At 40.5% G+C, this 25,800-nt stretch overlaps 1 protein-coding gene across 6 annotated transcripts in view; it reads right to left on the minus strand.

Moving 5' to 3' along the window:
• The window catches only part of NRIP1 (nuclear receptor interacting protein 1), a 75,544-nt gene extending 54,600 nt beyond the window's left edge, over positions 1-20,944 (minus strand). For 2 of the 6 annotated variants that reach the window (XM_064643977.1, XM_064643976.1), the window contains exons 1-2: positions 20,798-20,944; positions 13,927-14,011 (exon numbers count right to left, since the gene is read on the minus strand). The gene's annotated coding sequence lies outside the window, so the exon portion shown is untranslated. Of the gene's footprint in view, positions 1-13,926; positions 14,012-19,851; positions 19,990-20,537; positions 20,696-20,797 lie in introns of those variants that run through there. The other 4 variants (XM_064643980.1, XM_064643978.1, XM_064643982.1 and 1 more) reach the window with 2 other exon arrangements.
• Between the last annotated feature and the right edge of the window lie 4,856 nt (positions 20,945-25,800).

Here is a 25,800-nt window from a genome sequence, read left to right on the forward strand (position 1 = left end):
AGGAGCATCTGGACGATGCTCTTGGTCACGTGGTTTAGCATTAGGTTGTCCTGTGAGGAGGAGGGAGTTGGACTCCATGAGCCTTATGGGGGCCTTCCAACCCAACATATTCGATGAATCTATTCCAGTATTTTCGCTCAACGAAATGCTGATAACCTATTGAGACTTTTCAAAAGGCTTTTTTGATTTGGAAATTCCCATCATGCTTTTTCTGCTCCTGCTTTCACAGAAGAACACCAGTACTTTGTGAAAGATCTCCTGGAACCTGCAAAGCAAAGCTCTGGAACACTACATATTGAACAAGGATTACCTACAGAAATTTCTAATGCAAACAACAGCTGCACAGATTAAAGATTGAAACGAGTGGTCTTCAATAAATTTCTTTTTTGTATGTTTGTTTGTGAGAGTTGGTTTTTTTGTTTGTTTAAATTAGTTTTGATTACAAATGCGTTGAGAAGTTAATGTAGCAATATATGCCTTTTCATAAAACACTAGGCTAGAACAGTCACTTATTAACCATAGTAGAGTTGTATTTTACAATGAAGGAATGTGGTACGAGTCAGGCTTCTAATTTAATAAAACTTCCTTTAGCAAAACTAGAGTATAGTATCTCAGAAACCTGAATCAAAAAGATCCTCTACTTAAATACCTGCTTATGTGTTTTCTTTACTTTGGAAAATTGTTAAAAATAAATAAAATAGGAAAAGGAAGACAAAATAAAGAGAGGGGGAAACCAGAAAGCTTCCAACACTGATGCAATTGCTTAGAAGGAAACAGTCTATTTGTCCAGAGAATCATCTAACATATATATTTGTGTTTTGATTAATCTATCTCTTGCTCCTCTTCTTGATCATCTGCAAGCAGGCTCTGGTGAGCCTACTGAGGGAGGAGGCAGCAATAAAATAAATTTTAAAAAGATCATTTCTTCCAGTCCTCTGCTTTCCTTTACTTCCACTAGTACTCTCTTTCCTCATCCTGCAGTAAGCTGGCTCAGGAAATGAAGACGGCACAAATATTTATGTTTTTAATAAGACAAATAATTGCACCTCTTTAAACTGCTCCCAACAGGGTAATATCACAGCCTATGCTTGTACCAGTGAAGTGGCATCACGGATGGGCCAAGGATAAGACCTCCCTGCTCAGTGAAATTAAGCTGTAATATCAATCTGTGTATTTGGTCTGCATACATAAGGATCCACTCTTGTACCTTATTCTCTTGTATTTCCATACCTAATTAAGTGAATATGCCCAAGTTTTCCCTCACATATGCTATGTCATCCTTTGTGCAAGCAAAATCTCACATTATTTGACACTGGTTTAAAATGAAAATTGATTAGCAAAGGTTAGACAACAACCACTGATAACACTGAATCCTGACTGCATCCATCACACAGAGGTAACAGAGCTTCTACCTCTATATGACAAAGTCAAGTAAGAGAGGCACTCTAATTCCTCAGACTAAAGCACAGGTCAGGTTCTTGTTGCCCTCTAATCTCCAAGTCTAGCAAGAAGAGAGAAAAACATAAAAAAAAAAAACAAAAATAAGATTATTTACTCCATTTGTTTCTGAATAAAGACTAAGGTAAGAGGGTTACCTGTTGTCTTACCTAGTCTTAGTTTTCTCCCTGCCTGCTCCACAGATTAAACTCATGCAATGCACTGCCAAGATGACAGTACCACTCTTGCTAGTTCTATGTAAGCATCTTTTCTAGTATCCTTTTGTTAAATAAAGCCTCCATGCAGCTACAGCCAAGTGTTTTATCAGTGCTAGGCTCAAGGAATGCTAGCACAAGCCTGTGGGACCCTGAGATGGCTCTCTTGCCACAGACATCCTTTTTGGATGCTCTGTCTTACTTAAGACTCCACACACTTTAGTCCCACACCTGTAAAATGTTAACAGTCCCATTCTTACCCTGTTTTAGTGTGTGCATGTGTTTTTATGCTCCAAAACACAGTGGAGTGCTATTTTCAGCTACCACTTCTGCGCTCCTTTATCACAGAACAATCATTAGCATATGAAAACCACAGCCAGACTTGGGGGGTAGAATCACTTGTTCCCTGGATATAATCTACTCCTTCCAGGAAAAGGAAACAACAATAACCAAACAATCAACCCACAAGAGACTGTACAGTTTCACCAGTTTTCACACTGAGCCCCCTTGGAATCAGTGCATGGTACAGCGAAGGGACAGACTGTCCTCCTTGGAAAAGGCATATTTGTGCAATTTAGCTGTTAAAAGGAACAACTAAAATAAGTGTTAGTTAGCATATTAAAATCAGAGTTAATTGGTCACAAAATCAACCTTTACCTCTAAAAAAGAGCTCACTCTATACAGTCAGTAGGGTTATTTCCCCTAAATTTAGGCATGTTCCACTTTAATCTGATGTTCTCTCACAGTGTCAAAGCTTACAAGAAGTGCAGAAAACACTGGAAGCAAACCAGGACAGGTTTCCCTCAGAACCAGAATGAATATTTTTAAGCATCAGAAACATGCAATTTGGCATGTTGAGAGAGATGCACAGTGCTATCCCTTTAAAAAGCCTCTTTTAGGACCAAAATATTTAATGTTCTCTTTTTCATACGTATATGTTCACACGCTCTGATCTATTTTTAGTATGTCCTTCCTAGATTAATTTTTAAACTCAAGTTTGGATACTTTTTACCCTCTCTGCCCAGATATCCCTGTTGAGCCTGTCTGTTCCATTACTGGAGGCAGCAAGGACGTGGAAGTCAATCTGCCACAGGTTTGCATCCCACCCTTTTCCACTAAAAGCAATAAAAACAACGCAGGGAGAGAGTCACCCTTATATACAGGAACAGGGCACAGCACTTACAGGGCAAGAGCCGTACCTTCCTACAGCATGCATGCTATTATATGTACTTTCTGTCACAGTAGATGACAGTAAGCCACCTCATTAAATGCTGCAAGGCTTAAAAAGAAGGAAAAAACAGCACTGTTCCCAAATTTTCACAAAAAAAAAAAAAAAGAGTATAACAGCATACCTGCCTTCATCCTCTTAGGCTTGACAGTATCTCTAACAGAATAAACCCACAGCAGACTTTACAGTATAAGTACATAACTAAACCTTGTGGCAGTTTTCTCTTTACTAGATATAATACAACTTCTACACCTTTACCTATGCCACTTCACAAATGTGACAATATTAACCAAAGTCTGCTTATATACTTTTATTTAGAAGGGTCTTGTACCTGAAAGCTTGTATACCTCACACATCATTTTGAAAGGAAACAGAAACTTCAGCTCAGAGACTTCAGACAACCACTGATGTCAGTGTGAACTATTAAGAATTAAGTTGCTTCAGACTAAGCCAGTTCTTCCTATTCCACTTACAAACAGCTGGGAAAAATGATGTAATGGTGATTAAAAGGTGGTGTGGGGAGAGGAACTTACTTTACATAAGATAATCAATGAGCAATTTCTGTGGACCAAAATTCAAGCTGACCTAAGTTCAGAGTTCTGTTCTTTACATGTGTAGTCCCAAGGTGTGGTAAACAGCACTTCTAAGCTGAGAGGAAGCTGTGCCCACAGACCACACGGTATCAAAATATTCAGCGCGGGTCAAATCCAACAGGAGACAAATCTCTCGGCTGTGTAATGGTCACTGAACTCCTCCAACAAACCACTTACACATTTCCAGAATAAAATGTTTTCTACAGATTACACAGGAGCAATCTGCAAAGACTAAACAGCATACGTTAGGTAACCAAGGAGAGCTAATAAAGGCATATTGAAGATATTACACTTTTTTCTTCTCTTCTGTGAGCTCATTTTAGTAATTATCAGTTATCTCTACATATCTTAAGCAACTTACTTGTAAATAACAAATACAGGAACACACTGCTGGAACACACCAGCACCAGTGCACACAGGGGTAGTCAGAATTCAGGAAAGTGAGTTTATGAATTATGTTTGTATTTGCACAGTTTTAATACAGTCTAGTGATTAAATCGAAAACGAGAATAGTAAGGATATTTGCCCTTATCTTAATTAGTAAAGCTGTTTATGCGGAATGAAAGGTAACCACGTCTTTGTTTCTCCATCTCATTTTTATTTATTACAACTGAAGAGTATTGCATTATTTGTACTTTTCAAGTGACAAGAAGCCTCCAAACACAGTTTTTGTAGAAATGGTACTTGGAAGGGACACATCAAGAAATTCCACGTTTAATCCATCCCAAGTGAGACCAGTTCTCTCCAGAAAAAGTAAAGGCTCTCACCCATCAAAAGATTTGAAAGCATACAAAATAAATACAATTCTCCCTCCCTCCCCCCAAACTTCTATCAATATTTCCCCCCCCCCAAATTTCTACAAGTAAATCTCATCACCACAAGTTCAATTACATCATAAGATGGTCCTCTTTCTTAATTCTTCCAAATAAGAATGTATGAGGTCATTTGACAGAGGGCTTAATTAGAGAATATAAATCAGGATTAAAAACCAACCAACCAAAAAAAAAAAAAAAACCAGAGCCCCAAAACCGACAACATCCCAAAAGCCAACCATGGTATGTGCTTCACCCCAGGGAAGAAGACAAGTGTTCAAAACTGTAAAAATGGTTCCCATCCATTGTTTCCCTCCTATTCTTAAGAGTATTTGATGTTCCTAGTATCACCAGCCCTACTATACCTGTTGTCACGTGCCCTTCCCATGGTCTTTCTCCAATCTACAGGTTTGATACTGCAACATTCAGAAATATTTCAATATCTTAAGTTATTTTCCTGAATTATTTAAACAACCACTGCTATTTCTGTAATCCAGGACATCTTGTCAGAGTTCCCTGAATCCTGCAGATGATCTCCACATGACACAGGCAAGCCTTTTAATTTAAAAAAAAAAAATAAAAAATTAAAAAAAATACACATAAAACAGCTGCATCTCCAAGTAACTCTCTGCTCAGGAAGGAAGGGCGGGCAGCAGGTGAGGTGACAACACACTCTGACTTATGCCATTCCCCTACAGGGAAGGGACCTCCTGCAGAGGGATGGAACAGGTCGCCACGGTCAGCAGCACTGCCATGGATAAACCTGACGAAGTCCACCTGCCACAGCACCAAGCAATAAGCTAACAAAAATTAGATCAGATAGCAGACTTACAAGTGTTTATAGCCCATGACTCAACTTTCCCTCCTGTACAGTGACCTTTACAGAGGACAGGGAAAGGAGATGAGCATGCTTATATGTTAAATTCATACAATCCATTATCCAAAAGAGTAACTGATATCTGAGGCTCTAAATCTACTTAGGAAGCAGAACAGCAATGGCCTACGATATCCCCAAAAGGCCACAACAGAGGAAATTTGATTGTTTTTGTGCTCCTGGTACCTTGTGAAGCATGCACCATTTTTCTCAAAAAATAACAACAAAGTCATAAGGTAGGAGACACAGAAATAGCGTGATCATCAGCACAAAGAGGATATTTTAAGACCTGCTTTAATGCTCAAGTTCAAGTTTTGCAGAGACAGAATAAAGCTGATATTTACCTAGGCAAGACATCAGAGCTAGGGGAACCATACAGCACTGTAACCAGAAACACTCAGTATTACCCCAAAAATAGTGTCCAAATACTGTTCATCTCCCCGTCACACATTAGAATACTCAGAAAACAAAACCAGAGAAGGGCAAGGCAGAAGTGAAATTGCCTGGAAAGCCTGAAGGGCACACTGAACAGACCCTTCTTCCATTAAGGAAATTCACAGCAAAAAAATGACTAATGGTAATACTTGAGGTCCAGAAGATAAAGTTTGGCAAAGTGACCTTTTATGCATTTTAGATCAAAAACCAGTTCGGTCATATGCGTGCTGAGACAGCCTTGGGCATATGACAAACTAGCTTAAAAAAAAAAAAGTTTGTGAGCAAGCACTTAAGACAGCTGTGTTCAAGAGCTATATTCAAAAAACATGATCAAACTCTCATGTTTGCTATTGTAATCCAAGAGCCAGAGTTCAGTAAACAGTAAATGTGATTCTACACAACCTTGTTATCTTTCCATCTCGACAGTTAAACCCTATGTGAGGGAGTGCAAAGAGGTTACAAAATGCTATCAGCACAGTTTATTAAATGTTCCTTTTGCATCTATTCTGTAGCAGGATAAAACTTAAGGTAGCAGAGACTTAAATTACCAATAAGTTGAGAGGATCAGGACCGATTCTTCAGAAATCATCTTGACCTCCAGAGGCAAGGGGAAATTTTTCTTCAAGAAATTTTGCACTCTTAACGTGGCCACTTTTGAGCAGTTCGGAGCAAGTTTGCTCTTTGTTAGCAAAGCAAGAGTGAATGGCAAAAGTGCATAGATTCTTCCCTTATTTTCCATAAATAGGACCCAAAGTAGCAGATTAATGGGATTTTTCAGCTGGCTTTGCCTTTCCACCTCATAACCACACACCTCTAGAGATACATTATTCAGGGAGTTCTAGGACTTCTAACACATGATCTTGGAATTCGGGTGGAATTTTGGCCTTAATGAAGTCAACAGTACCATTCCTTCCAATTTCAAAGGTGAAGGATTTCACACTGATCTGTAGTGCTCCACCTCCCCTGGTCCCGAAGCCTCAAGCTTTACTGGGAGTTTTACTTTTATTTAAGCTCCCAATAGTTTGCCCATGTGAAACTTTTGCAGAGTCGTAGTTCTTTAACATCTTGAATTTCTGCATAGAGAAAAAGCTACACGCTTTTTTCCCCAAGAGATTTCTATTAAGAAAAGAGGTCTTTTGGCAAAAGGGTTTACAGGAGTAACATGCAACCAAGGAGAGGACTCCACAAAAGCATTACATTTGATCGACCCACAACTTAAGTGAAATATCACCTAATCAGTTCTAAGTTATCTATCTTCTGAAAGCACCTTGAAATCACTTTAAGTTATGGTTGTTATTATAAATTCAAGAAAAATCAAGCTATTGTCCTATCTGCACAATTAGGAAGCACAGGATAGAAGCTAAAACCTTAAGCTCTTGCAAACATGGGAGGGGAAGTGTGCTCTTGAGTTTGAGTTACAGGGTATCTCCAAAAGCTAGAAACAGTCAAATGAGACCATTCACTGAATTAATGAGTGTTTAAAGCATATTTTCATCACTGCACAGTTACTTTAGCACAGAAAAGTTGAGTAAGCAGAAGAAAGTTAGCTACCTCAACAGCAAGGAGCCCACGCACTACTCTTGGTTAGATGAGAAAGAAATTACTAAAGCAACTACTCTGCAAAATAAGGCCAACACAGCCAGCAGCCCTTGTTGCCCAAATGGTTCCAGAAGAGCTCTGAAGAAAGAGTTGTGTCCAAGTTTCACATAGGTTAGTCCTTCCCACCAAAGTCAGTCCAGTACAGGATTGGCAGAACACCCTTGCTTGGACACCCCACTCCATCAGAGGTGTCTGCTTCCCCATCTGGGAGCTACATTCCTACAAAAATTGTCACAAACAGAAGATTAAAAAGGTGTGGGGAAAAGTTCTTTTGTGGTCTTTTTGTTCTGTTTAACAGGACGCTTCTCATATACTCACCTTTTTGCCAACTACGAAAACTCCTGAGTGGAGAAAAAAAAACCACCCCCACTCAAGAAAGCAATTTTTTTCCATAGACGATAAGCAAAACAACTACAGTCAAACAAAGTTGAAGGCTACTGACAAGAAAATAGAGGCCTAGGCCCTGTTCTTTCTGCTGCCTGAGAAACGAAGGCAGAAACCAGTATCTTGATGTTCTTCCCTGCTGTTTTCTGCTGCTTTTTCACTGTATTTTGGCAGCAGTGGGAATAAAGACAAAAGCAGCACCAAGGAACAAAGTGTGAATCTAATTCATGCAAAAATAGGGAGCGGGAACAAAAGACAGAGTAGAAGTGGATGGACTACTTATAGCAATTATTGTCAAATATTTTTGCACTTCCTTCCTTAATGTAGCTCCTTTAATATACAAAGACCTACAAATAGTTCTGAGAGGTTCCCTTTGTAAAAGGAGGAGAAAGGAAAACTGTAATAAGACTATGCAATGAAGATAAATTTTCCCAATAATGCAAGCTACAGGAAACACATGGAGGTCAAATAAAACTATTATTTGCCTTTTCAAACACTATTTTCTTCAGCTGCTAAATAAAAACATTATGAAGCCATTTTACACAGTGAAATTTAACCTTATATTAACCTTCCATATTAAGTAAACAAACCTTTCTAGCCAATAAGCATCATTGTGAACTCTCCAAGATGATAAGCAATACCTTAATTACATTCATTTACATGACTTTGAAATTGTTCCAGACCAAAGTCGACAACTACAAGGTCAAAGAGTATGGAAATCTAAAGTAAGGAGAAATCCATAGTCGGCCAGTTCACACAAGCATGGTGCAGCATCCTTTCTAACCCAGTTTGCAAAGGGTCAGGGATACCAAGTACTTGCCTTTTCATCAATTACATTAAAAAAGCAAATCCTCTGAAACACCAAAGGCTGAGAGTGCTCTTTTTTTTTTTCTTTGAAGACTATTCAAAGTTGAAAACAATGGACACTTTGGAATTGTTTTTAATGCCTAATGGCCAATTAAGCTGCATGAATCTTACGCAAAGTTTTTATAATATTCTAACTGAAAAGCACAACAAATATAATTTTGAAAAATGCATCCACATCACTGACAACTACTGAATATTTGGTATAGTGCCATTATACTCTGCAACACTAAACTGACTAGTTTTGTTGAGATTTATCCTATGAGGCAAGTGGAACAACAGAGGAGAAGCCACCATACTGATTCCACATCACTGTACTTCATCAACTGTGCAGACTCACAGGTAAGTCCCAGCCCAAAAAAACTGCTGCCTAGACTTACATTCTCATCAACAAGACTAGAACTAAATCCTTAAGATATGGGGAGAAAACGCCCTGTGTTGAGTCCTAAGTACAACTTTTAGTGTGCTACATGAAAACCTTTATTATTTCATCCGTGCCACACTTAAGAGTGGGAAATGCTAATAACGCTCAAACAGCTATTATAAACTTTTAACAGTGACTGTTGCAAGAAACTTGATGAAGCATGTTCTACCCTGGAACAGTAGAAAAGCAGACACAGAGTCCATCCCATTCCCAAGACATTAGATAATGGTTCAGGTATAATCAATAGCAATTAAATTAGCCAAAATAGAGCATACATGCATGCTGCACTAATGGATCATTTCAGGATTACATTTTGCGTATGGTAACAATGAAATTATTACAAATATATAGAAAAATCTGAAGTACAGCTTTTGGGTTTAGGCAGTCCCGTATCAATGCACTGCAGCTGACAATATTTTCTTTGTATTAAATTAGATAAATCTCCCTGCACCTTACTTTACTAGCCAAGCACTTTTTACACAACTCTCAAGCCAACAACCTTCTGCAATTTAAGTATGATTTAGTGCAAGAGAAGCAAAGAGTATTATAAAATTTATGCTTGTTCACCTTCTCTCCCCACAGAGAAGGGCAAGACGTTTTTTCATGTAAATATGTATTAGATCCAAATCATTTAAATAGATATTATTCCATAGAGAACATGATGCTGCATATGCCCATTTCAGCTCCAAGTTACTAAATAAACTGCAAGATAACGATGTTGCCTTGCTCATCTTAAAGGACACTGGAAATATTTCTAGGCATTTCAAACATAAGTAAAAGACTTTCACAAGGAAAAAGAAAAACTAGGGTGGCTCTAACAAAGCTACATAAGGTGAAGACAAGTTACTGACAAATTAGGAAATCTCTTCAGGAATAGGTCACAACTGCTACAGCAAAAGTATAGCTCAGGTACATGGAGCAGTCTTTGCAGTATGAATAGCAAGTCATTACCATCTTCCACTTTTAAATGGAGCAAGGGAAAGATAACCATGTTTGCAAAGAGAAAAACCAAGAAACTTTAAACAGGTGACTAATTCTAAAAGTTAACATTGGAATGTTAAATGCAAGGTGCTAAATGCTAATTTGTCTCTAATATGTCTCAGTTATATTTAGCTACAAGTGTCACTGCTTCAATGAAAGAGAAAGAGAGAATAGGGAAAACTTAAACAATGTCTTAAAAATGAGAGCTTTAAGCACTACTTTTAAGTGAGTGCATATATCTCACTGCTTTTCACAAAACACAACGGAAGTTAATCAGCATGTTACCACAAAATACATGTTTAGTTAACAATTTATTTTTAAATCATGTATTTATTTAAAGTGAGGAAGACTGTCATTGGGCTTGAAGCTATCACATATCATTTGGGCCACAGTCAGTTATCTTACAATACAGTCTGACCTCTACTTGATTTTAAAATAGGATAATCACCTTCAACTATGTATGAACCTTGAACATTATCAAAAACAGTTTTATTGCATCAACGATTTATTAATAGTCTTATATTAATAGTAATGTAACTTTGACTTTACAAAGTCATAAAGATGACGAGAAACACAGTCAAGGCTTACTGTGCTACCTATATTATTTTAGGCTTCTAAGGCAACCTCATGACACAATCAGAAAGACTATCCTGAAAGTAAGAGCTCCAAAGAAAAAACAATAAGAATACGCATGTATTGTCCCAGTTCAACAACAGAGCAGGAAGGATACAGACAGCATAATGAGTTCAGACAAACACTGAAACCTTTCAAGTACCAAAATTCTCCTCTAGCCAGCTGTGCTTGGAAGTGGAAAACTGCTCGTGCTGAGACAGGTAACGTCTGGACAAGCGCAGAACAGCGACAGCCATAAAGAAGAGGCGTGAGCCTTGCGCAGGAGTGCACTGAAGCCACATTCCCCTTCCAAGCAAAGCACTGCAAAACGCCCAAAGCCAACAGGCTCACGTTCAAAACAAACCCGACGAAGGAGGAAACGTTCCTCCCAGACCTTTCTGGTTCAAAACACTTGCCGCAGCAGCCCCGCCGCGTTCCCTGCGCTGAACAGCCACTTTTATAGCTGTTAGCCCCATTACACCACAGTTGACAGTTTAAACAAAGAGCAACTAAGAAAGTACAATATTCTATAACTGGCATTTACAGCATCGGCCTTGGACTTCTAATCTTTAGCAGACGGGCACACAAATCAATCTATCAGCTCATAAAGGTATGCTTTTTAACCTCTAAAACAGATGGGATTGGCCAGAAACGTCTGGCATGTCAAACTGCTAATCACTGCTGCCCTTTGCACAAAATAACCCACTTAAGTTGAGGCATGGTTGCACTGTAACAGACATTAGTCTGTGGGAAACCCATTTAACTGTCACATACTCCCGCCACTCTTGCTCTCCCTTAATTAAGCCTAATGCCTTATGCTTTGACCTTTTGTTCTAGCCTATTAACCCTATCTAGTACAAGTTCAAATATGTTAAACTTAAAAGTTTGCTGTAAAATATTAAATGCCAAGCTACAGAAAGAATGAGGGACGCTCCTCTACCCTGCAAGTTACCAACTCCTCTACCAAATTTCCTAGGCAGACAAAATGGAAGAACTATGTTAGTCCCCAGTGATAAAATATGTTCAAACACTAATCAGTTTCACAAAAAAAAAGTGGAGTTGCTTCCACTTGCACAGCCTACTTTTTCCTCTTCAGAGGAGAGAGGAGGGTGAGGAAAAAAAAAAAAAGTGAAACTTCTGTTTGCAGCTTCATATCCTCAGGCTTTCAGGTTTTTATCCACTAAGAAAAGCACATGCTATCAGCCAAGATCATATTACACTCATTTGCTGTTCTCCGAAACCCATCATTAAAAATAAGACATAATTGGTTTACAGTGACCAATTTCTCCTCAATTAAAGGCTGCCTCTACTAACCTTGCTCACAATGAGTCACCATCTTATTCTTTTCACAACATAGTTACACTTAATATTAGTTTTTAATTGTCATCTGTAACTTCTCATGATTTGCATCTTTTGAAGTTCCTGAGACTTGCATAGACTTAAATAAGGACATAATTTATAAACTTTAGCTCACTGACACACACTTTTCCTTTGATACAAGCTCACCTTAAGCATGACTGCATTCCATCCCTCTCTCCCACTTCATGAAGGTTTACACAGCATCAAGTCCAGCAGTTATGTTTCTAAAGCAGTACTCTTTTGCAGAAAGACCAGCCTAATAAAGACCAGAACTCTTGACTTAAAACAAGCAGTCTAACTCCAGCGACAAAGATAAACCTCTCATCAAGACACTACTGCATTCCACATTAAAACTATTTATGTGTGCAATGCAAACTTGGTATACCAACACAGGTATTCTACAATTAGTGCTCATAACCAATAAACAAACCTACTCCCCACTCCAAAAAAATAACCAAGACGTAGCACATAACTGTTTTCTAATGTTGGTTAGAAGATGGAATGCAAACTGTGTCAGGATTACCAGCCACCTGGTAATCAGCCACACTGATAAACATGTTTTCTCAAATCTTTAACTTAACCACCTTAGTTACTAAGTTGAATACTTGGTGCAACATCCTTGTTTACAGCTTAAGTTTCTGCAACTCTGACTAAACAGAACTGCTTTTAAACAGAGGTAACTATCTTGAAACAAAGCTTTTAATTACTTTAACTGTTTTTGAAGAACTGAAAGATTTCTAAAAGCCTGTTGCCACAAAAGCCACTGTCTACTAAATTCTGTATAAGCTGTATAAGAGACCATCTGCTGCTGATCAAAACAATCTCAAGTTTTAAGCAGCTAATTAATTAATTATGTTTTAATTCCAAAGTGCCTATCTCAGTGATTCTGAGACCAGCAAGTAACACAATTAACTTTTCTGTAAATACAATTGCTCAGACAACTAAGATGCACTACAGAAATGCTAGACTTCTTTTTCTGAAAAGTCAAATGGGGGAAAAAAATGGATATCATCTTAATTTCCCTTTATTTCCAAAACACCGATTCTGGATAAATCCAAATCACCTAGATTTAAAAAGCACATATATTTTACAAGGATTTCACTTAGCTCTATTCTATTTTGTTGGAGATGCTCAAACTGCGCTACACAGACCAACGCTGTATTCAAATAAAGTCAAGCAACACATGGATTTATTAAAAAAAAGAGAATAATACATCCTTGCATCTGCAATCTGTGTCATTACAACAGATATGCAAGAAGTTCTGCAGGCTGGGATTTGGTATGACTGCCTCCAGCTTCTAGACCTTCCCTACAAACACTCAAAAAGTTGCCACTGGAGGCAATGCAAATGAGTCCTAGGAGAGACCAGAAACAAAACAACAACTGCTTGTCAACCATTACATGCCCAAATTGTATTCTTTATGCTCATCAGCATTCTCAAGTTCTTAGGCACACATGTAGGCCCACTGAGGACAGTGGGGCTACTCAAGTGAATAAAATTACTCACAAACCAAAGTGCATATACATAAGCAATCACTGGACAACACTCAGGGAATTCTTCCCTGGTATCAAAGAAAAATAGGATTTAGGAAATGGGAACCAAGGGAGCAGATCCGAACAAAATGACAGTGATGCTACATGTCTACAAGCCACTGTAATGTAATATCTAATAATGATTTTACTGGGATGGTCCCTTGCCACAGAAGCTCAATTTGGATCTGTTTTATTTAAAAAAAGAGAGGGTAACACAGTAAATTTTTCTTAATCTTCTCTTTCACTCTGAAATTACACGTAAATCAAGTTCTTCGCTATTTAGCTGCTACCTCCAAATAAGTAGGCTAAATCTTCAGGACTTAACAGTGAATTGCATACAAAAAGTTCAAACATTACAAAAATATTTATTTCTCTTTAATCAGCACACACACACACCAAAAAAAAAAGAAAAAAGAAGACACTTTAGAGGAAAAGACAGGGATTAACTTGAAAATTTATCACCTCAAAACATAATCCTAAACAGCTTATACATGGCACATGTCTGACAGCTTTGGCAAGACAAAGAAGAAATCCAAAAACAAAGAGACAAGGTAAATAACCCAAACAAATTATTTACCTTGAATGTGGTCCCATCCGGAAAGCTCTTCCTTCAGGAGTCCAAGGATGCATTAATTTTCTTCCTCAACAATTTCATGCTCGATCTGGAAAGAACAGCAGAAATGGCCCTATGAAAGTCTGCATAGCAAGTTTTCCTACCTCATATTGCCTCCATCTACTTTCTTACTGTTGGTGTAACAGAAAGCCATGCTTTATTTCGGTTCGTAAGAACTGCAAATAACAATTTTATTTCAGAAAAACATGTACGTCTGAGGAAATTAAAATCTTCCAAACAGAACCATCAGTGAAACCAGTAGAAACAACTCACACTGTCTAGACTCTTACTAAGGGAACAGTATTTCTGCAAGAACAAAACCACATTCATCTCTGAAAGCCCCAGTCCTCTTTCTCTTCCTTTCATTCAAAAAAACAGCTGTGACATGAAAGCCCTCCTTCCTATGTAGTGATTAGTGTTTAACACTTCAAACTTCCACCTATGAACATCAAAATAATTTTTAAAAGGACTATTAATTTACACATACATAAGGAAAAGACAAAAGCACAGTAAAACAGGTGAGTGTAATGCTAAATGCCACAGAATTAGCTAGAAAAAACAAAACCAGTATAAATTATATTTGTTTTTGAGACATAAGAATTAAATAGTATATGAAGCTATAATTAGAATATCTTATCCATCACAAGCACCACCTTAAAAATTCTCATCACTTTTCTATTATTCCTAAGTGAAATTTCACTAAATGTTGCAAAATTCAGATAGTCCAGATCATTCTTATTTCAACTATTTCACCACTGTTGTTGTAACGAGCATCACTATCAAAGGTTAGGTTACATCTTCTGTCATGAAGTTACCACCCAAGCAGCAAGCATAAAGAGTCAAATTTAACTGCAATAAAATGTATTTAAAAAACAATAAAATACATTAGACCTTCTCCACTGTTTAGCTGAACTTTCCCCCTCTCCTCTCGCTTAACAGAGGTAGACTTCCTCTCCTTATTTCAAGACCTTTAGCTTCTACTCCCATAAAAAATGCATGCAAAAGCTTTTTAAACACAGAATTTCTCTAGCACCAAGGATCCCACAGGTGGGTACAGGTGCATAGGATGGAGGGGGCAGAGTGGGAATGGTGTGTGCTGGGGGCACATCTCAGCACTTCCCCCTCCACAAAACCACTTGGGCTCAAGTCAGCTTAGAGCAAACATCTAACTCTGATCACTGCAATGTGCCTGCTACCTGGGAGAAGAGATACAGGTGTTGATAGATGGGTCATCATTAGAAAAAAAAAAAAAACTATTCAAAGCCTTCAGGTACATGAAATAACAGCAGCATGCTGGACTACTGCCAGCATCAAGATCCAACAAAAGATACCTAACAACAGAGCCAATTAAGCTGAAAAATAAGTAAATACCCTGAAATACTACATGCAGATACTGTTGCAAATCCTTCTCCTATACACATCACAAAATCAAAAGACAATTTGCGCTACAGAACAGTAGGCAAGCCTCAATATTTGTATTCAATTAGGGCAAAAAAGAAACATCTACCATTGCAGTCAAAATAAACAGAGAAATGTCGGGTACAGTGATAATAAACATAGGTAATAAACACAGTTCAAAGCCTTCTCAACTCCATTTTGCTGAATGGGGAAATAAGCTGGATGTGGAATCTTTTTTGGCCAAAGGAAAAACAGGACAAGAGGTCCTGCAGAACAGAAAAAAGTAGCACTTCTAATAAAAACATCCTCATCTTCTCAAGTCACCCTAATTTGAGAAAAAATAGTTAATTCCAGTATTACTGTTCTATACTATAGAATACTAAGAATGATCTATACTATCTATAGATGTAGACAAAATGTTTTTCACCACTGACAAGGGAGTGAATGTAAGCATTCCTCCTTCCAAGATTTCTACCTAGTAGGTAAAAACATAAAATAAAACACAAAAAACCCACCCCACACAGTATTGCCATCAAGGTTCAATGTACAGACAGGCTTTGCTTTAGGTCAGCACTAAACAGCCTTTTCTGTATTGTTCCAAGTAACGAAAAAGGTTTATGGAAATTCAGAGAAAAGAGAACAAAAGAATTTGTTATTTCTGGAGAAATTTCATATTCTTCAATAACATTTTAAAAATTAAGAAAAAAAAAAGGCTTTTCTAGAATAATACTTTATTCCCAAAAACTTCACATATGGATTAGTTGCTTTGCACACCTTATAGTTTTTTGAATGTTGATCTGTTTTGCCTTATGAACTGCCAAAAGCAGGATGGGTGATGACATGAACGATGCCTACAAGACAATCTCCTGCGGCAAGAATGATCATTTCTTTCTACCTCTGAGGCAAGCTCTGCTTTCTACATCACTGAAAAGACCTTTTCAGTTCCCCTTCCCTCTTCGTTTTCACAGTGGGATGGGGCACAGGGAAGAAGCAGAAAGCATGCAGCCATGAATTTTAAAGTTCACTGTGAAAAAAATCAGTATCAGAGCAACATTATCAACTCAGGACCAACGAGAACAAAAATACTGTTCATATGTGAGCAAGACATACTGCTTGGACACATTTCAGCACAGAACTTCATTAAGTGCTTTTTGGGACACATTAAATTCTCCCTTATTTGTTTTCAAATTACAGTTTCATCCAAGACTGAAACGCATTTTGCATCTAGCGCCTGATCTCTCACGAGGACTCCCTCACAACTTCCTTTCTTAGAGGAGGAAGATCAACCCCTCAGAAGTCTTTCCCAACACCAAGTTTCTTTTCTATGCTAAACTCAGCATCTTAGAAACCAGAAACTAACAGAAGATCTGTAGCTTCTTCTTTTTATCTGATTTTGTCTATAAGCAAAATTGGTTTTCCTCTGCTGAAGACAATGGTATTTCAGTGGTATTATGAAAACAGTTTCACTCAAGATAGGCAATTAAACAGGCGCAATGAGCTCCAATAACAATTTAAGTATGAGAAGACTATGCCAAAAGGGTTTGACCCAAGATGTCTAGCAACTGCTTCTTCCCCTTTCTACACGTGAATATTTATTTACGTGAGTTTTAGTTCCCATTCTCCTTCTTCGACCATCAAGCCAAGTGACCTGCAACAGACAGCCAAATAAATTACCAAATTAATTCTTTCAAGTGCTAAATAGATCCGTTAGCACTTCCAAGTATTTGAAATAAATAATCCAGAAACACTAAAGAGCAGGCATTCATCTTTACTAAAAGGATCCCTCTGCCCACTTTTCCCAAGGCAGAGCTTCCCACTGGGAAATGAAGGAAAGTTTTCACGTGGTCACAGATGTCCACCCGAAGTGCCGCCTGCCAACCACTGTATGCTGTTTTCTAACTCAGCATTTTCAAAATACAACCAGCGAAACCCTAACCCTGTAATATCCAAAAGCGACGCCACAAGCCTTTTAAATACTTTCCTCACAACTCTTTGCCCCAGGCAGGCCAGCACAGCTCAGTTACTGTCCTTATCGTTTTGGCCTGTTGGCAGGAAGACAGAGCAAACCACAAATGCTGTTACCATTAACCTTCTTGTTTTTAGGTTAAGGCTGTTTAGACAAAATGTCAAGTTTACGCTTTTTATCTTTTTTGTACATTTGTACATATGCTTTCACACCTTTTCCTCCTGTTCAGGCTTCACTCCCTACCTATGTAGCTTTCCGCTTGCCTGTCATTAAACCCCTCCTCAGGGGTAATGGTTTATACTTCAAAATTTGCACTTCTTGTCCCAAAATGGTATTCATCCTTTTTTAATCCACAGGACAGACATCCTATTAATCCCGCCTACTGCTCATCACCCAGTCTATCGTTCAGCACATGGGAGATGAGCCAAGACCTGCCCTGCCTGCAAGCCCCATGCATGGGAGGGGAGCCACCAAACCCCACTGGAAAAGAGGCTTGTGCTCCCACACCAGGCACCCATTTGGGAACCCCACGCTCTCCCCAGGCTCTCTTCTGGATCCCCTCCACTCCCAAAACATTCACATGCAGGGAAAAAAAGAACCCAACCACAAGCCATTTGGGTTTTAGGTTCAGGCAACCTCTGAAGGGCTATTCTAAAATTAACAAAAAATATTATAGACCCCATGTTTTCTCTGATAGCCCTACAAAGAGGTGTCAAATGCAGCCCCTGAGCAGGACAGCTGACTGGGAGAAATGCAACTCCCTGGCTTTGCCTTGGGCAAGTTTATGCATGTGCTTGGCACAACACAAAACAGTTTATCTTTTAATACAGTAACATCCTGCAGTGTCACTGGTAAAGCTGACAGTGCTCCCACTGCTAACAATAAAGCTGGTATTATAGAAACCTTTTGCCAATGTTCAAAGCCAGAAAAACAAAGTTAGCTCTGAAATGACCAAACAAGCTTCAAGCAAGCAAGCTTTTGCCAATTCTTTTAAACAATCACACATTAAGCAAAACTACAGACAAATACAATCACTATAAAGTTAATTCATGTTTAAGTTCTGTAACTTTCACTGAATCACTAAAAAAACATTAAACATTTCCTTGATGCCTTTTATGGAACAGATTTACCCCAAACACAGCTATCAAACACTGTAGGTGATACAGCCAGCAATTAGATCACCCATTTAAGTTTACAATATAAAAACATTAGTTCACTTTTACTTCTTTATCAACATAGTTTTTATGACTACAATAAATTTTGGAAAAAGAAGTATAGGGAGCAGAGAGGAAGAGCATGTTTTCATCTGGTAATTTTCTACCCCAAGACTAACAGGGAAAAAAAAAAAAAAGGAAGTTCATCCAGTATGGTTTGGCATCTGACAGCATCTTGTATTCTGTGCATGCATGGCCTACAAAAATCTGAAAGCCATTGATAGCTCTCGCTCATTAGATAACCCAGAATCACAGGCCAGTCTCACAGCAGGTCAGATTTCACCCCTGCCCAAACCATGCAGTCACTACTCGGTACCTCTTCCATCCCACTCAACAGAACACTTTCACCCTTACGTAGGCATTTCACTCATGGCTAACTTGCTGTCTTGCTTCAGAGTCCACGTCAACTCTATCTTGACAGACCACTGTAGAACAACAAGTCAGACTTCTCAACCACAAGTTTGGGAAGAGGCTCACCCCAGACAGCACAAACCCCAAACCTGCCTGAACATCATTCTGGATGAGAACTTTTGCTCTCCAAGATGTTAACTACTGCTGCCCATATAGTAACAATTACTCAGATGCCACTAAATCTGATTTTAACGACAAGATATCCTCAGGTCAGAGAGCTTTTCTCATATGGCATCTTAATGTGTCACTCTCTCATGTGTTCAGTCAGCCCTAGAAACAGTAAATCTCATACGAGTATTAAAGAAAACATTTTCTACCACTCACTCAGAGATACAACACCCCCTTTCCACAAGTGACTGCTTCCTCCCCACGGGTCTTCCAGACTGGATTCACACTCTTTTTTAAATAAAGCTTTACGGTATCTCTGAACATTTATAGTGCCATGACTCAGTTAAATTCTAATCAGCCTGTGAGCTGTCAGACACTGCAGGCAGGTCCCCTCAAAATAAAACAAGGAATAATATAGTCTCCAGATTCCAGAAAGATGAGGCAAAAGAGGACAACTTCCACTTCAGCCTTCTTAACAACAACGTAATCCCAAAGCCAGAAATCCTGCTGTTTTTTTCCAGCACCTTCAACACGTGTCAAGCATTTCAGCTGAATCCTTTTTTAAATTAAAAGCCCAGCAAACCACCAGAATACACAACACAGGAGGAGAAGAGAGGTGCAGCACAGACACACAAGGCTATCTGCTTGCTACAACGCTTGCCCTTGTTTTGCCCACACCATGTTTCCTTAGGTCTCACTGCCTTCCAACTTAATCACCCACTGACACTTACAAAGAACAGCCTCAAACAACGTGGAAAAAGGGAGGGTGGGCTGGCAATTAAAAAAAATCACCTTTAACGGGCTTCGGGGACACACAGAAAAACCCTCCACGCCTGGAAAAGTAACCTTTAGTCTAGAAAGGGAAAACAGCGACGTCCCTAAGGGAGCCCGAAGCGATGAGAAGGCATCTTTGGGGGGCGCAGGGAGCCACCTCCGAGCGGCGGCGGCGGCCGCGGCAGCCCCGGCGCTGGCGGCGGGCCCGCAGGTGGCGGCGGGGCGGGCGGGCGGCTCCGCGCCCGGGGGCGGCGGCGGGGGCAGCGTGGCCTTGCCCGCAGCTGCCGGGAGCGCGCCCGGGCGGCGAGCGAGGCCGGCCCCGAGTGCCCGCACGGCCCCGGGTGCCCGCACGGCCGCGGCCGCTCCGCACCGAGCGAGCGGCTCCGCACCGAGCGAGCGGCTCCGCGGGCGATTCGCACCGCGAGGGTGTCCCTGCGAGCGGGGGGGCCCGGGCGCGCAGCCAGCGCTCGGCAAAACACTCGCGGGTCCCGCGGTGGGGGGGGTGGGAAGGGGGGGGCGGCTCGTAACTTTTCCCGTCCCCGCGGCTCCCCCCAAACCCACCCCCGGCCGGGCAAACTTTCCGCCCGCCCCGGGGGGCGCTGGCGGGGCTCCCCCCGGCATTGTTCGGCGGTGCCGCCGCCCGGCAGCGCGGCCCCGGCCCGCCCCGCTCGGCCATTTCCCCGGCGGAACAGCGCCGCACTCACCCCGCAGCCGCCGCGGCTCCTCCCGGGCCGCCCGCCCGGAGCCTCCCGGGGCCGCTCCGCCCGCAGCCCCCCGCGCCCGCCGCGGCCGGTCCCGGCACGGAGCTCCGGAGAGCGGCGGCCGGCACAGCCCAGGCGGGCGGATGGGTGCCCACGGCTGGAGGGCAGGACAGGGCAGCGCAGGGCAGGACGCGCCGCCTCCCGCCACCCCCGAGTCCGCGCGTCCTCCCCGCCGTCCCCCCCGCGCATCCCCGCGCACATACAGGGCGAGCCGAGCTCCGCTGCGCTGCTCCCCGCGGCTCGGGGCTCTGCTGCAATGCCTGCGAGGCTGACTTTCAAAGCCTAACCCGCAGCCGCGATCCTCCCTCTCCGCCTTCCACCTCGCCCGCCGCGGCGCAGCCCGGCCCCTCCCCGCGCCGCGCCATTCATCTCTCCAGCCAAGTTTCTTAACCCTTTTCTAACCCCCGGCGCGGGGAGGGAGGGAGGGAGGGAAGGCAGGGCGGGATGCAGGGATGCGCCCCCCGCCCCGCCCGGGGCGGGCAGGGTAGGGCAGGGCGGCCGCGCCGCACGTACGCGAATCGCATCCCCTCCTGCCCTCGCTAATTAACCTGACCGAAGGCGCAGAGCCCCCGGGAAACAAACTTGTGAGCGACAGGACCGGAGGACCCGTATTTAATGAAAACAACGGTGGCTTAAAAATAACACCTTTCTTTTTTTTTTTTTTTCTTTTCCTTCGGCTCCCCTGAAATAGTGTGGGGGGCGCTTCCAGCGTTACCACTTCTGGTCGGTTTAGAGCTTACGTTTTCAGCCTTTCCTCCGAAAAACACGCGCTAGAAACTTTTTACTATTATTATTATTATTATTATTATTATTATTATTATTATTATTATTATTATTATTATTATTATTATTACTATTATTATTTTGAAGGAAAAGCCGGGATGCTCCCGGCAGCGCACGGGGAGGGAGGGCAGCGGCCCCGGCACCTGCGACTGCTCCCGGGCGGGCTCTGCCCCGGCCCTGCCAGCTCCCGGCACGTCTTCTTATCGCTCGGCCCCAGCTTCCCGGGAGCAGAGAGCATCCCTGCCGGCTGGCGCCAGGGCGGCCCGCGGTCCCTGTGCCGCTGGGAAGGAGGGAAGGCGGGGGGAGACCCCTGGCAGCCCGCGGGAGCAGCTCCAGGATCGGGGGCAAAACCATCAAAGCTGTCTGCCCATGTGGCAAATAAATACAATTTGGGAGGAAAAAAAACCAGAGCCGGGCAGAGCTTCCAACCCTAACCCAGCCCTCCATTTTGGTAGGTGGCATCCCCAAAATCTCTGCTGTCAGAAATTGCGCTGAATGTCAATCGTTCTTCAGACTTTGCTCCCACCAAAGAAGGGAGTGCACCCAGACTCACAGGCTGAACTTGGCTGTATAAGGGAAGCTACAAAGTGCATGCGACCTTCATCGCACCTCCTGTGTGCCTGTGTTTAACAAACGTCTCGACGCGTCGCACGCTGTCTGCCAAACGCTCTACAGAACACTTCATGATACTTTACTTCTAGCAGTCAAAGACTGAGAAAAGAGAAACAAATCTGTTTGCAAGTCACATACGAACTGCGTGATAATTTCTGCATTAAAACATACCAACATTTTAGTTTTAAAACTCAGGTAAAATAAATGATCTATTCAATCATCTTTTTAGTAAGAGAGTACTATTGTTAAAGAACATAGGAGTTTCCCCTTTAAATAAAGCAAAGGCTTTTCACTTTTGTGAAAAGCTAAATATTTTAACCTGGAGATACCGTGAATGAAAGTGGATGTAGGAATGTTAAGCAAAACCTCTTTCACTTTGGAATGTACGGATTGTGTACAGGCTTAGAGCGGAGCTAGTAATGTATTACTTGACCTATTTTTTTAAGCCAATGAAAGATTTAGGTTAACTTCATCATCGTGTGTTTTTAACCACTTTCTTCCAGACATGCAGCACAATTTTCTAAAGCCATTGCATGTCACAGTGCTTATACAACAGTCTCTTTTTTTGAGAGCATAAGTCTCGTAAATATAGTCTGATCATACTTCCATTAAAACAATAAGTTTTGCTCTTCGTTTCCATAGTAGGCTCATTAGCAAATTCTGATCGTAAAGAAATTATCTTTAATTTTTTTATTTCACAAAGAATCTTCACCTCAAGTTTTTTTTCAATGCTAAGCAGCTGAATTATCTAGGGAAAAAGAAATTTTCTCATTACTGCAGCAATTTATCTGCTATTTCAATCAAGAATGTCTGTAGTAGAGACCTCTTTCATTCTTAACCTTAGGGAACATGTTACGTAGATGAGAAACCTACAAAATGAGGAATCTTGGACAAGCAACAGAAAAAAGTGTGTGTAGAGCATTTGTTAAAATGATTGTTGTTAGGTAACTTAGAGTTACTTAAGTTGCCTGAGGATGCAAGTTTCAGTAAGATATAATCAACTGAAATTGCATTAAATAATGCAATGTATAGAATTAGTAGGTTATTTCCAACAATTAATATTTGTATCACACTGAGTTGTGCCACTTGTCCATATTTAGTTAACTATGAGAATTCAAACAATATACAAAATAAACATTCCATACAAGTAAAGGAGAAATTTCAGCATACAGTGGAATCTGCCTCTCAAGAAGTATGAGAGTACTGATGTGTATTTTTTGGTCCTTCCTGTGCATTCTTCAACCAAAATTAAACACACACAGTCACCCCCCATGCATAAAAGATGAGCATCTATGGATGTACCTATCTAGGGTGGTGTCTATACCTTCTCTTTGTTACAGACATTACAAAATGGGACTTTCTTTCAATTTTTTTCTTCAAGGAGAACTCATCACTATAAAATGCCTTTGAATGGAAGGCCAGTTACGACAGGAAAGCAAAAACTACCTTTGTATTGCTCTTGGAAGAGAAAACCAGGTTTATAGAGTTTACATTAGAACTCATTCCCAGAATTGCAAGCATTTAGTGAGGAGCTGTTGGTGGTGCACTTCGGTATATCAGCGAACCACTTCTTTTTATATCTATAAAAATGTATAATGATACACCCCCTACTTTACAATTGTTAACAGAAAATTTCCAGGCAGAAAGGTATGTTTTTGACCTATACAAATTCTATCAAAATCAGAATATAATTGTGATTCTGACATTCTTGAGATACATAATTAATCTGTGTGACTGCTTAAAAAATGGTTAAATAAACAGTGGATGCACCCACAACTTTCTTTTGTTCACTTTGACGATTACAATAATGCATTTAAAATTTATGAACAAGGCTACAGTTTCAGTAACAAACTTTTTCTTTAACTTGCAGAAGTAGAACACATTGGTCTGTGCCATACAGTAAAAAAACAAGTAGTAGTCTTAAAAGGACAATGCTATTATATTATTCCCAAACATTTTTAAGCTAATGCTAACCTATTTTTAAATTACATAAAGTGCTTTGAAGAGCTTGGGAGAGAATTACAATTGCTCTTATTTTGATTTTCCTTTGAGGTTATCTCAGCCTCTCAAAAAACTAACTTCTCTTAAACTACCTTTTTTCTATCAAAATAATTATGGCCTTGCTTCATGGCATCCAATCATGATATGAAAGGCTTAGGATGTGGTTGAGAAGCTAGGTAGCTTTACAGAAATGCATTTCCAGACTAAATCTTCCTCTAAAATAGTTTGTCAGCCTTACATAGACAAATAATGAAATTCCATCCTTGAGTCAGCCTAGTTCAATACATGTAATATGTCAGATTACCCTCTATTTCAAAGGTGCCTTCACAGAGGATTAAATCACCTACTATTCCAAAACTTAGGTAGGCACACACACACAAAAAACCCAAAAGCGACCAACCAAACAAACAAACAAAACAGAAAAGAAAGTTAAAGAAGGAATCATTATAATTCTTATTTATTCAACAAATGACTTCAAAAGAGGCTTGCCTAAATATATTATAATCATGTGATAGTGTTCATCCATAAATCTGAAGTAGTAAGGTGGAAAAGTTTGCCATTCTTCAGGAGTTCCATCTAGGACTAAATGAAATCAGTAATAACCCTACAAGTGTTACCAGAGGAAGAGCTGGTCCAGGGGAGGGTTTCTGCAGGGGGTACCGTAGGACGTATCCTCTTTTGTTCATGACAGCAGCAAGTCTGCAGCTGTTGGTGGGGGAGCTGAATTACACAACAACATGTAAAGGGAAGAGTTATGTACTCTTTATATAGCTGAAAGGTATCAAGAGTACACACTGCTTGTTACTTCATCTACCTACATTTAAAATTACGGAGGTATTTGTATGCATACATAACTCATATCATTCCCTACTGGAGCTGGTTTCCACTTCCTTTTTCTTTTTTTTAATTACACATTTTACTTACATTTTTACAAGTATTTCGAAGCAGGTCATCTGAGAGAAATGTACCCTTAGTGACTCAAGTTCTTTTTTTTTTTTTTCTGCATTATTTAAAAGTAGACTTCGGATCATGACTATTTGTTCTAAGAGTAATAAGCAAAGGACCAGATGCTGGAGTCTTTTCAATTACAAAAACATTTAAAGACAGCTGTACCATATAAACTCTCATGGAGGAATCATATGCTTGCAGCATCTGGTGAGTTTTGGCCATGCCTCTAGCACACCGTATCTGTTCTGAGGCATGAGATAGGGTGAGGCTTATTTGGCCATATGTGGTTTGGGGATAGAGGTGTGTATTTTTTGACCACAGACAGGAACTAACACTTCAGGTCTTATATTTGGTGGCAGGAAATAAACACTACTTTCAGCCCCTGTAACACCTTTCATGGAAGAGTCAAATGGGTGTATGCTAAGTCGATATGACCACATTAATTATTTTAGCAGAATGAAATACTGGTGTTTTTATTCAGAAGAACACATCCCATACTTGTGAATTTTCTGCTATTTCATCCTACTTGCACAATCAAACATTCAAAGTATATTTCTGAGAACATTGTTCCGATGTGTCACATTGCTGGTGTGAAAGCATGTCCAGAAAATAACCGTGCTGGAGTCACTACTTATAAACTGGCATGAGAAAGTACCAGTAGCACAGGTATTACACTACACAAGCACTGTTGTGGCTTGTGGGTTGGTGGCAATGCAAAGATAATGTTTGAGAAGGTTGTATGCAGGTCGCTGAAACTGTTCAGAAGATTCATTTTCATTTCAGAATTCTTGTTTCCCTCTTTCCTTTGACAAAGACGTTCCCCATGTCAGCAGTAACAGATTGAATGAGGACTGAAGAATCC

Source organism: Pseudopipra pipra, chromosome 2 (genome assembly GCF_036250125.1).
Source record: "Pseudopipra pipra isolate bDixPip1 chromosome 2, bDixPip1.hap1, whole genome shotgun sequence".
NCBI lineage: Eukaryota > Metazoa > Chordata > Aves > Passeriformes > Pipridae > Pseudopipra > Pseudopipra pipra.